We start from the raw sequence: 10,483 nt of genomic DNA, 5'->3' as shown, positions 1-10,483 counted from the left end.
ACAACTGTGCTTTCTGCCTTAGCTGCTTGGCAATAAGGCAAAAGCAAGCATCCTGAATGTTTCAAGTCTTACCTGAACGTTTCAAGTAGCTGATCAGAGAAGCTGTGTGGGAGATGGATCTATTTTAGCAAGTTGGAGCAAGTGGCCTCATTCACCACTGGATGGCACTGTACATAAATCAGTCAATAAATAGCATAATTGCTGAAGCCGGAACACAACACAATAGCATTAAAAGCACAAGTTGTTCCCTGAACTATTTCCTTGGAGATTGGTGCCATGTATCACTCAAGCCATACAAGCTAGGAGATTTTTTATGTAGTCATTGCTTTGCATGGAGAATAAGATACCATTCAGAAGATCCTGGCAAGTTTACCAGCTGATTTCAACCTAGGCTGCTGTATTCTGTACTTTGTGGGTTCTGCAGGGGGCATCTTTGCATTGGTTCCATCTCCCCCTAGGGAGCTGTGCTAGGTCATGTTCTCAGCAAGAGAGTGTCTACTTACCTCCTGCTTGTATACATATGGTTGCTCACTTCCTTGAAATGAGACTGCAGAGAGGGTTTAGAAGACATAATCTGCACCATCAACTGGAATCTATTAGGGAAGTTTTTAGACCAAGGCATAAAATCTCCCATAGACTTTATTTTATCTATACACTACCCTGCAGCTTGGGAAGATACACAGTAAACATAGACTACAAGCTACACAGCTAATTTTTCAACAGCTGCGAGCAGCTTTTTCAGGATGCAGTTTTAGAGGTAAAAATTTTCCCTGATGATTGCAAACACAGTCACAGTCTATTTGCAAACTCCGTGTCAGTTGCCAGCAACTAGGATGCAGGCTTGCTTTTGGGCAAGTTCCTCCTCACTATCACTACACGGCGTACTGTTTGTGAATCCATTCTTGAAATAGGTGGTGCCCTCTGGTGCCTGGACTGAGAATTCAGGAACCCGCAGTATCAAAGTAGAAGTGGGATCTCTAGGAAAAGGTTGCAATTTGGAGTGCTCCAGCTCAGGGAGCCAGTCAGACACACTCTTCCAGACACTATGCCATTTCCTCTGCCCCCCCCCCCCACCTTCAGTCAGCCAGCACTGAGTATACTCAGTCCTCATTGGACACAGCATCTGCTAGCATTTCTATGTACAGTCGTATCTTGGTTTTTGAACAGCCTAGTTCTCGAACGTTTTGGCTCCCAAACAGTTGAAACCCGGAAGTGACTGTTCCTGTTTCCAAACGTTCTTTTGAAAGCCAAACGTTCTACAGGTCTTCTGCAGCCAATGAGAAGCTGCGCTTTGGTTTTTGAACGCTTTGGAAGTCGAACGGACTTCCAGAACAGATTCTGTTTGACTTCTGAGGTACGACTGTATTTGACACATGCTTTTCCCGCTTATCCTGCACCACTGAAACAGATGTAACAAAGGTGGTAGACATGTTTGCATTGAAAGTGTGGAAATCCTTTCTTACACGCATGAGGCTGTTCTTCAAGGGGTGGTTTTTTTTCCTGGGGAGGAAGCAGTCTTAGGGTTGCAGAATCGCTGCAGCTGGCACCAACTCCCATTCTCCTGCTTAGCAGCAAGTACACTACATGATACTTCAGTATTAGCAGATAGGATACAAGGGAATCCATGAGAGAGTGCCATATCTGCTACAACTTGCCTGATCAATCATGTCATCAGACAATTTGGTGTGGAAGCTGCAACTTGGGGCCTGTAAGAGAGCGAGTGCCTCTGGCTTTCTTAGGCGCGGTATTTAGTATATCTTCCCGTGATGACTGCAAGATTCTCTTAATGTGTGCCCTCTGGTTCTCTCAGACTATTAGTACATTCTGTCTCTTATAATTTTGGCAAGCTGATTTTCCTCTAACCTCAAAATAAGAGTCTTTCCAGGAAGCAAGTGCCTCTGAAGCATCCTTGGGAGCAGCCTTCCTCCATACGGTGCTTTCCAGACATTTTGGGCTCCAGCTCCCATCAGCCCAGGCAATTGGCCAGGCACCCTGGATGTTCCAGGGTCCAGATGTTCCGAACCCATGTGGTGAAGGTTTCTCTGAAGCCAGATAGAAAAAGCCATCGGGTGCTGCTGTTTCTTCAGCTCCTCCTTGCAGTGCCTGTTAAGAAACCACACATTTGTCTAGACTTAATACTAATAAGCAGTTTGATAATACAATGTAAAGTCAGTATGTCCCATCTGCTTGCTCTCTACATGTTTGCTTCACAAACTCCTCACTTACTTAAGAACAGAGTCCTCATTCCTGATCCTATGCCCTGGCACCTCTGCTTTTTAATTTGGCCTGGCTACCAGCTCTATATTTTTCCTAGATCTCCTGCAGCATGGGCTCTCGGCTAGGGCACATTTACCTGGAATTCACAAGGTGGAAATGCTTTAAAGACAACAAACCTGTAATTCAAGTCTCAAGATTTCTTGGACACTTGTCATTGGGGGTCTGCACGATGGAAAAATATGGCTAATTACGTGCCTGGAGCATTGTTCCTCTTGCAGCATTGCACTTGTTTCCCTTTGTTGTTCGTGGTGTGAACTTTGCCACTTCCAAAGGTCCAAGGCACTGCTTAAAAATTGTAGCGAGTATGAAAGGGAGTGTAAAACAGCAGTTAATCAGTAATGTAACTTGGGGTGAAAAGGTTTGAGTAAGCCAGTATAGGACTTTAAAGCTGAAACTTTAAAGCATGAGGCTGAAGTGGTTCCTAGTTTCTTATCTGAAGTTCCTTCTCCATTTTACAGTTCAGAGGTACAAATGCAACACGAATCTTAAACAGAACTATATGCCAGAACAAGCATCTCACTGCCTCACACTATATGTCTGTGCCATTGTAGCTGTACCCTAGACATGCCCTGGTGACATTTTTTTCACCCAAAGCTTCATTGGTGTGTGAAAGGACTTATTAGGGGAAAACTGGTTCCTGGGTTGGTTGGTTTTTGCTACTATGCATAAATTACTTGCTGGCTGAAATCAAACAATTTGGGCAAACCAAGTGTTTTTGGTAGTAAATCTCTACTTAGTTGCTGACCTGGAAAGCATTGTGGCTGATATAATCTCTTACCAAATCAAATATAAAAAACCCAAAGCTTTAGGATACAGTGCTGTGTTAGCTTGCAGGGGATACAGCAACTTTTCAACAGTTCAGTTGCACTGACATGTGCTTCTTTAGTTTTGTTGTTCTGAGATAGTGCTGGAGAGCAAGAGAAGCGGCTGTTTCTGTGAAGGTATGAAATCTGCCCAGAGAACCTCAAGTCGGGAGGCACCATACAGATGTCAGAAATAAAATCCGCCTTCCAAGCTTTGCTTTGATGTCCGTGTAACTGAGAATAACCTAGTTGCCTAAACCCAGTATGTATCCATCAATTTCAAAGTGCCATGGAAATTATGATGTGCTTTTAGATACCTTGTAAGCTGCTTAGGATGTAACTTTCTGAGAAAAATGGGGTAGACACCTATGATGTTAACAGGCATCCTGCTGTGAAGCTCTGAGGCCTTCCGAACAGAGGAAGATGTGGCCCAGCCACGAGTTCAACAGGTAGCAATTTTAAAGTCAGCTTGTCATTGTACAGATATTTCAGTCTTCAAGCCTCTCATTTACATGTCATCACAAATGCTGATTGACTAACCTGCATTTGAGCACTCAAGCTTTAAATAGGTTTTAGGCGATCCCTTGTTGCAGGCTCTGTGTTGTGAAGCCGGCGTGGGCTCACCCTTTCTCACCCCACTCAGTGTTGGGCCCACTTCACCCTTGTTGCCATTGTCACCAGCTGCTCCCTTGCCACAGAGAGGGTTGCCAAATGAGAAACTGGCAGCTGCATCCTTCCGCCTAAGACAGAAGGAAAGGGCAAGACAGGGAGCCAGAGGCAGCAGTAGGTGCAGCAGGTGGCTTGTGATTGGGTCCTTGCACTGAAATGCATCTTGACAGGCAGGGGGGCCAGCTTGAAAAAAATATTGGGGGGCCCAGGTAAGCCCTGCACCTCATAATCAATTACACGATGCAGTGTATGCACACTATCTGAATAGCAATGCCCAATAACTTTTTGGGGGGGATGGCAGCCCTCTCAAAGATTTTACTGGGGGGCAACGCCCCCTCAGCCCCTAGGGGTTGGCTCCTATGTTGACAGGTGCCCAACCATGCTAACGTGGGGTGCTGAATTTAGCCACCCCAAATTGTATATTCATATCACTAGAAGGTTGCCCTGGGTGAAGTACAGTCATACCTTGGGTTACAGACGCTTCAGGTTGCGTTGTTTTTTGGGGTGGGGTTACGGACTGCCGAAACCCAGAAGTACCGGAACGGGTTGCTTCCAGGTTTCAGTGGTCGTGCATGTGCAGAAGCGTTAAATCGTGCTTTGCGCATGCGCAGAAGCGCCGGATCGCAACCTGCACGTGCACGCTGTGGGTTGCAGACACTGTGGGTTTCAAATGTGCATCCCGCACAGATCACGTTCGCAACCCGAGCGTCCACTGTATATTAGACTGAAGCAATGTCTAGAATATCACTTTGGTTCAACATATTTTCATGTGTTGTATCCCTGTGCTCTTCAGTTCACAGCTCAGTACTTCCAAATAACTCAAGTGATCCCAAACCATAACATAAATACCAAAAGAATGACTTTCTCTTTTCTGCTTTTAACAGTATTGAGGTCTGGTTGGGAAGTTTGGTTTGGGCATAACACTCTCCCAATATGGTGCCCAAGGAGTGTTTGTGTGTTCAGCATGAGCACTGCAAGCTGAAAATGAGCCTGTGGAACTCACTGCTACTGTTCCAACCATGATTGAGTATATTCTGCTATTCTTACACTCATTGTTTTATTTATTTATTTATTTAAAACATTTTTCTATCGCCTCCCATGAAGTTTTGAGGCGATGTTCAACAATATTAACATATCCATTCCAATACAGGACAAAAATGCAACTGAAGAACCAGAGCAGAGTTAAAATTATTCAAAAGACACCTAACATAATTGATGTGCACACTCATCTAAGCTCAGCGACAAAGTGGCTTCATGGTGCTACCTATGTGCTTATGTTTTAGAACTGCAGTACGGGGAACTCCCATTGATGCACATTCAATACATGTGCAACGGCACATGCATGCATCGCTGTGAACTTGGAAATGGCACAAAGGGCAAAAATGGCCCTAAAAAGCATGTAAACTGCAAAACGGCACAAAAACAGTGCTTAGCAATCCCACAAGCCATTGCAAGTGCAGGAGCCCTTGCACCAACCTTTTGAGGCCTGTGGAGAGTTGGAGTTTGAGCAAGAAGGTTTGATGGGAGCGATTGTGGTGTTTGCATTGTTTTTCAATGGTGCTCCCAATATATGTGATTTCACTGAAATGTGCAGTGCCTCAAAACATAACCCTCGCGTAAATGGGGAGTTGCCAATACTCAGGTTTGCAGCAAAATTGTCCTCTGTTTGCTGTCATGGGGCACCACACTGAGGTGGTTATGCTCTTGAACTCAAATGTCAAAACCTTTGCTCACTTCTCCATTACTGGCTTTTTTGCTATGCTATTGGTATTTAATGAGGAACAACAGATACCTTCAGTATGGTGTCCTAGATCTAGGGCACATGGGGAAGATGCTTTGATATTGCTGCCATTGGCCAGAGAACACAAGGCTATTGGAAGGTTATATCTTGTCCCTTCTGGGAAGACTAGTGGCAAGAAGACCTGACTGACCATGGTCACTTGGCAGAGAACAGAAGGGAGCTCGCTTCTTTCATTTCTGCCAGAAGGAACTCTGCTCCATTTGTCCTTGAATGGCACAAGCAAGGGAATAGCATATTCAGCATGCCGATCATAGGAGCCCCAAACATCTAGTGAGCAACTTGGCTGGAGATGCCATTAAATATGAAGAGGAAGCAGAAGAAATTGGAGCTATAATACTGATGTGTATTTCTCACTTCCCTAGCTGTCAAAGGGTAATGCTATCAGGGTTTTAGCTTTCTTTTGCAGGGGAGACTGATGGTATTACTGTAATATTTGATATAGTTATGCAAGCAGTTACATGTGGAGGTAAGCAGTCCATAGTCATAGAAGGCAGTAGATTCACTGTCCCACATCAACACCCCAGAGAGATGTGCCTCTACCCCCAAGGTGCTTTCTAGCCTCCAGTTAATCTCTCTTTCTTTGATTCCATCACTGTCTCATGCTCTGCCTCTTTCTTGCTGCTCTTTAAACCACAGTTTTCCCACCCACAGACTTTAAGACCCATGCTTAGCTGGGGAGGGATTAGTCATCCTCCAAAAAACTGCTTTAAATATATATATATATTGAGGGATGATCAAGAAACCATCCTCTAACCATTAGTTCTCCTTAGGGAAACATTGGTCACCATGCCTGAGCCATTAGTCAACAATCTACTTCACGAAATATATGTGTGGCATTGCTTTGCTGAAAATACAAAATACAATACTAAAATACAAAATAGAAATTAAAAAAATAAATAACAAACAAACAAACAACAACAACATTGTGGCACCTTGAAGACAAATTTATTATCACATAAAGTTTTGTGGACTAAAATCCACTTCATACAAAAATGTTCATATGGGTGAAATACTTTATATGGGTGCTGCCACTCTTTCTGGGTGACTGATAGCCACTGGATAAAGAAATGCAGACTACCTCAAGTATATTATTTGATATGAACTCTCTGCTCTCTTTAAAGAGAGAGCATGTGAAAACCTGAAAAGCAAGTTTGGACATCACATTAATTTATTGAGTCTACAACACTGACCAAATTAAGGATGTTCATCTTAGGAGGGGCTCTACTTTGTCAGATTTGATGATGGAACAAATTTGGAAAGAGGTTTGAAGTAGTTCTCGGGCAGAGATCTTTCCTAACCCTTGATATATGAATGTGGGTTTTTAAAATGGAAGATGCCAATGATTAAACCTGGGATGTTCTACATACAAAAATGTCTTCAATCACTGAGATATGTTCCCTTTGCAATGGGGAAAGCCTGTGTCATCTGATATGAAGTTAACAGATGCATTAACAATCCTAACCAATAATACAATCCTATGCATGCTTATGTGAAAGTAAGTTGCACTATGTTGAATGGGGGCTTCCTCCCTTGTGTGACTGCAGCCCTATTTTTTTCTAGAACAGGGATCTGGGTTTTTTTAATATGAAAGTTTATATTTTATCTTATGGTTATGAGGTACAATTTCAATTTGTGCAAAACAAAAATTGTTGCATCACCCTAACCATGACTGGGGAAGCTATGCTTCCCCAGGTATTGCTGAACTCAGACTTCCATCAGCCCCAGCCAGCACAGCCAATGTTCATAGGAGTTTTAGTCCAGCAGGATCTGGAGGGCCATAGCTTTCTCGTCCCTGCCCTACAACTTGCTTCTCAGAATTATGTGGTGATGTTGGTGGGGCAACCCAGCTAGATGGGTGGGGTATAAATAACAACAACAACAACAACAATAAATTATAGCAAATGATACTGTTCCTTCTGATACAAGTGTGCCAAAAATGGCAACTATCTTTATGGAATCTGAAATCAGGAGATGAAGGGAATTTGTATGCCACCTTTCAGGAAAACCCTCCTAAGGTTGTTCACATTAAAACAGAAAATAAAAACAGAAATACTGAATCAGTGCAGGACAAACTTGGTGAAACTGGATCTCCGTGTGTGGGTCCTTAAATACTTTAACTATACATTGTATGCACACAATTGGCCTCAGCTGCAAAGCCTTTCATGAACAGCAAGAGAAGCGTATTTCTACAACCTCAGCATAGAATACTAGAATTGAAGAGGGTCCTCTAGTCCAACCTCCTGCAGTGCAGGAATCTTTTAGCCCAACATGGAACCCACAACCCTGCAATTAAGAGCCTCGTGATCTACTGAGTTATCTCAGCAGCCATCAACTTTCACGTAGCTTATGGCAGTATTATACAGTATTTGCTGGCTGACCAGTTTATTTGTTCAGTGGATTGTGAGTTCATAGGATGGGTAGGTAGGTAGTTACAGTTAGGATATGGTTGATAGTTGACTTGAGAACCTAGGTTTTTGCATGAGTAATCCACTGTCAGCACTTGGGAGAAGATGGCACTCCTCCAGCTAAGAAGACAGATATTTGTGCTTGAGTAAGTGAAAGAGATGCAGCAGAAAAATTAGCTTGGGGCTGCAATGCAATTGCTGCATCAGGGGTTTCTCTGCTCTATGGGGAATCTTCTGCCTTATGTGTGTCTGTCTGCTACTTATGCTCTGCTTGTATATTTGTAATTAAAGCACTATTTTGAAAACACCTTAGGTTTTTTTAGCTCTCTCTCTTCAAAAGGAACTAAATATGTTAGTGCTGTTCCCGGAATTCCTCACTACTCAGGAAAGTGGGAAATGTTTGAACAACAGGCTTTTGAACAACTGTATAGTGTGCAGACCAATATAAAAGGAGTGGGGCTGAAAATGTGAATGTGGTTCCTACATATCAGCTTTCTCAGTGGTGGGGAACCTCCAGCCCATGGACCTAATTATGCCTTCCAGGCCTCTATATTTGGTCCGAGTATTTGGCCCAAACCATGCCCACCTGTCCATTTTCTGGTGTCCTATGTGGCTCAGGTAAACTTGGGGGGGTCAAATTCAAAATGATTTTTTCTTTCCAGCTATTAGTAGTTTGGTGTGTGTGTGTGTCCTTTTCTGTTGCTGCAAAAAGAGCAGAATTATAGCTGGAAAGGAGGAAGCAGGATTACGAGTTTATTGGGTTTAAATGCGCAATGTCAGCATGGCATCGGTATGGTGAGTTTGTTGCCACAATAAACATGGCTCACAATGGTTAACGCTTTGAGAGATCGCTGCGGCAAGGGGATGTGAGAATATGAAAGACATTGTTGCTAAACCTGATGAAGACACCATGACATCCGTGATATCCAAGAGAGATGTGATTTCCAGAGGCATCCTGCACCTAGCCATGACAGTTATGCTCCAACAACACTGGCACAGGCAGCATGCCTCTTTGTACCAGTTGCTGGGCATTGCAACTGGTGAGGATGCTGTGGGACTTAGGTCCCATTTGCAAGCTTATCATCAACATCTGGGAGAACAGGCTGCTGGGGTAGAAGGCTTGCCTTTGGTATGATCCAGCAGAGCTTTTTACACCATGGTTTTTGTTTTTACTAGGAATGCTGACTTTTACAGCTTTTTATAAAGGTGCTTGATATAAAACACAAAACCTGCTCAATGTTCACGGTCTACAACCTCAGCAAAATGAAGCCCCCATTTGATCCTGAGCAATTGTCTGGTATCTTGCGGCTGGCTCTCCATGGCATTTTTAACATGGATACAGATTTGGAAAATCCTCACAGCCAGGCTCTCTACCAATCGTCTGCAGACACAATGGAGGCCATGCTGAAGGGCTTACTGTCTGAGGTTCCAACTACAAGCCACCTGATGTTTATTTAGAAGCACATCAACTTCTGGATTCATTCCAACGATCCCCAAGAGAGGTATAGGTCTGTCCTCTGCAGCACCACTGTGTTGCGACATGCTCTTCTGCTGCCAGACTTCAACAAGTCCAGTGAGCTTCCTGCCTTGGGACACCACGTGGCACAGTTTGGAATCTGTATCACAGATACGATGGAAGATGTGAGCAATCAGGCCAGGTTGACTATCAGCTGCCTTTATGAGCTGCTGCTCGATCAGATGGGGCTGAGCGTGAGTGAGGCTGAAGAACTGTGGTGCCACAGTTATGAAGACCAGAAAATGCTGGCTTACGTGGATTCCTGCAGGGTGGGTGAGCTGTTCAGAAACATCTTCACAGAAGATCAGAAGAGAACCTTTCTGGAGACATCTTTGCGGGCCATTTATAATCCTGAGCTAAGGATAAGAGAGGCTGGGATCCTCCTAGTGTTTTCCCACCTGGGGAAGGCCAATGAGAAAATGGCGGATAAGGCAGAAGACATAGCGGAGAAGATATACCAGCAGATCTACAAGCTTCAGATACTCAGAGAGGTGCCAGAAGCATTGCAAGGCTTCTTTCCAAATAGAGGTGAAATGATGCCCGAGAGTGAAAAGGATGCACCATAATATTCCTTCGGGTGGGAAGGAGAGGACAGCAGCAAGTAATTTCGTTGTCCCTGAGAGGGGGCAATGACAATAAAGATATTATTATTATTATTATTATTATTATTATTATTATTATTATTATTATTATTATCCTCATGTCAGATTTCTCTCTTTTAATAGCAGAACCACCGCCAGATTTACTCGGCGGCAGCGGCAAGTCTCTCCCCGGGTTTCACTAGGACGGACTCCCTGTGTTAAGCGCGATTAGGACGCCAGCCTAGATGTTGCCAACCCAAGCATTACTGCACGGAGGGCTGGATCCCGTGTTACTCATGCGTAGGGCAGACTCGCTGGCATCAGTGGGGTTGAAGACACAGCCATGGATACCCTGGATACCCTGGATTCGCCCCGTGAACTAGGCTCCACGCGCACCTCCGCTCTCTGCTTCTCCTCGTTTCCTCTCTGCG

The sequence above is a fragment of the Podarcis vaucheri genome (genome assembly GCF_965113315.1).
Source record: "Podarcis vaucheri genome assembly, chromosome: 5".
NCBI lineage: Eukaryota > Metazoa > Chordata > Lepidosauria > Squamata > Lacertidae > Podarcis > Podarcis vaucheri.
This window is presented reverse-complemented; position numbering follows the sequence as displayed.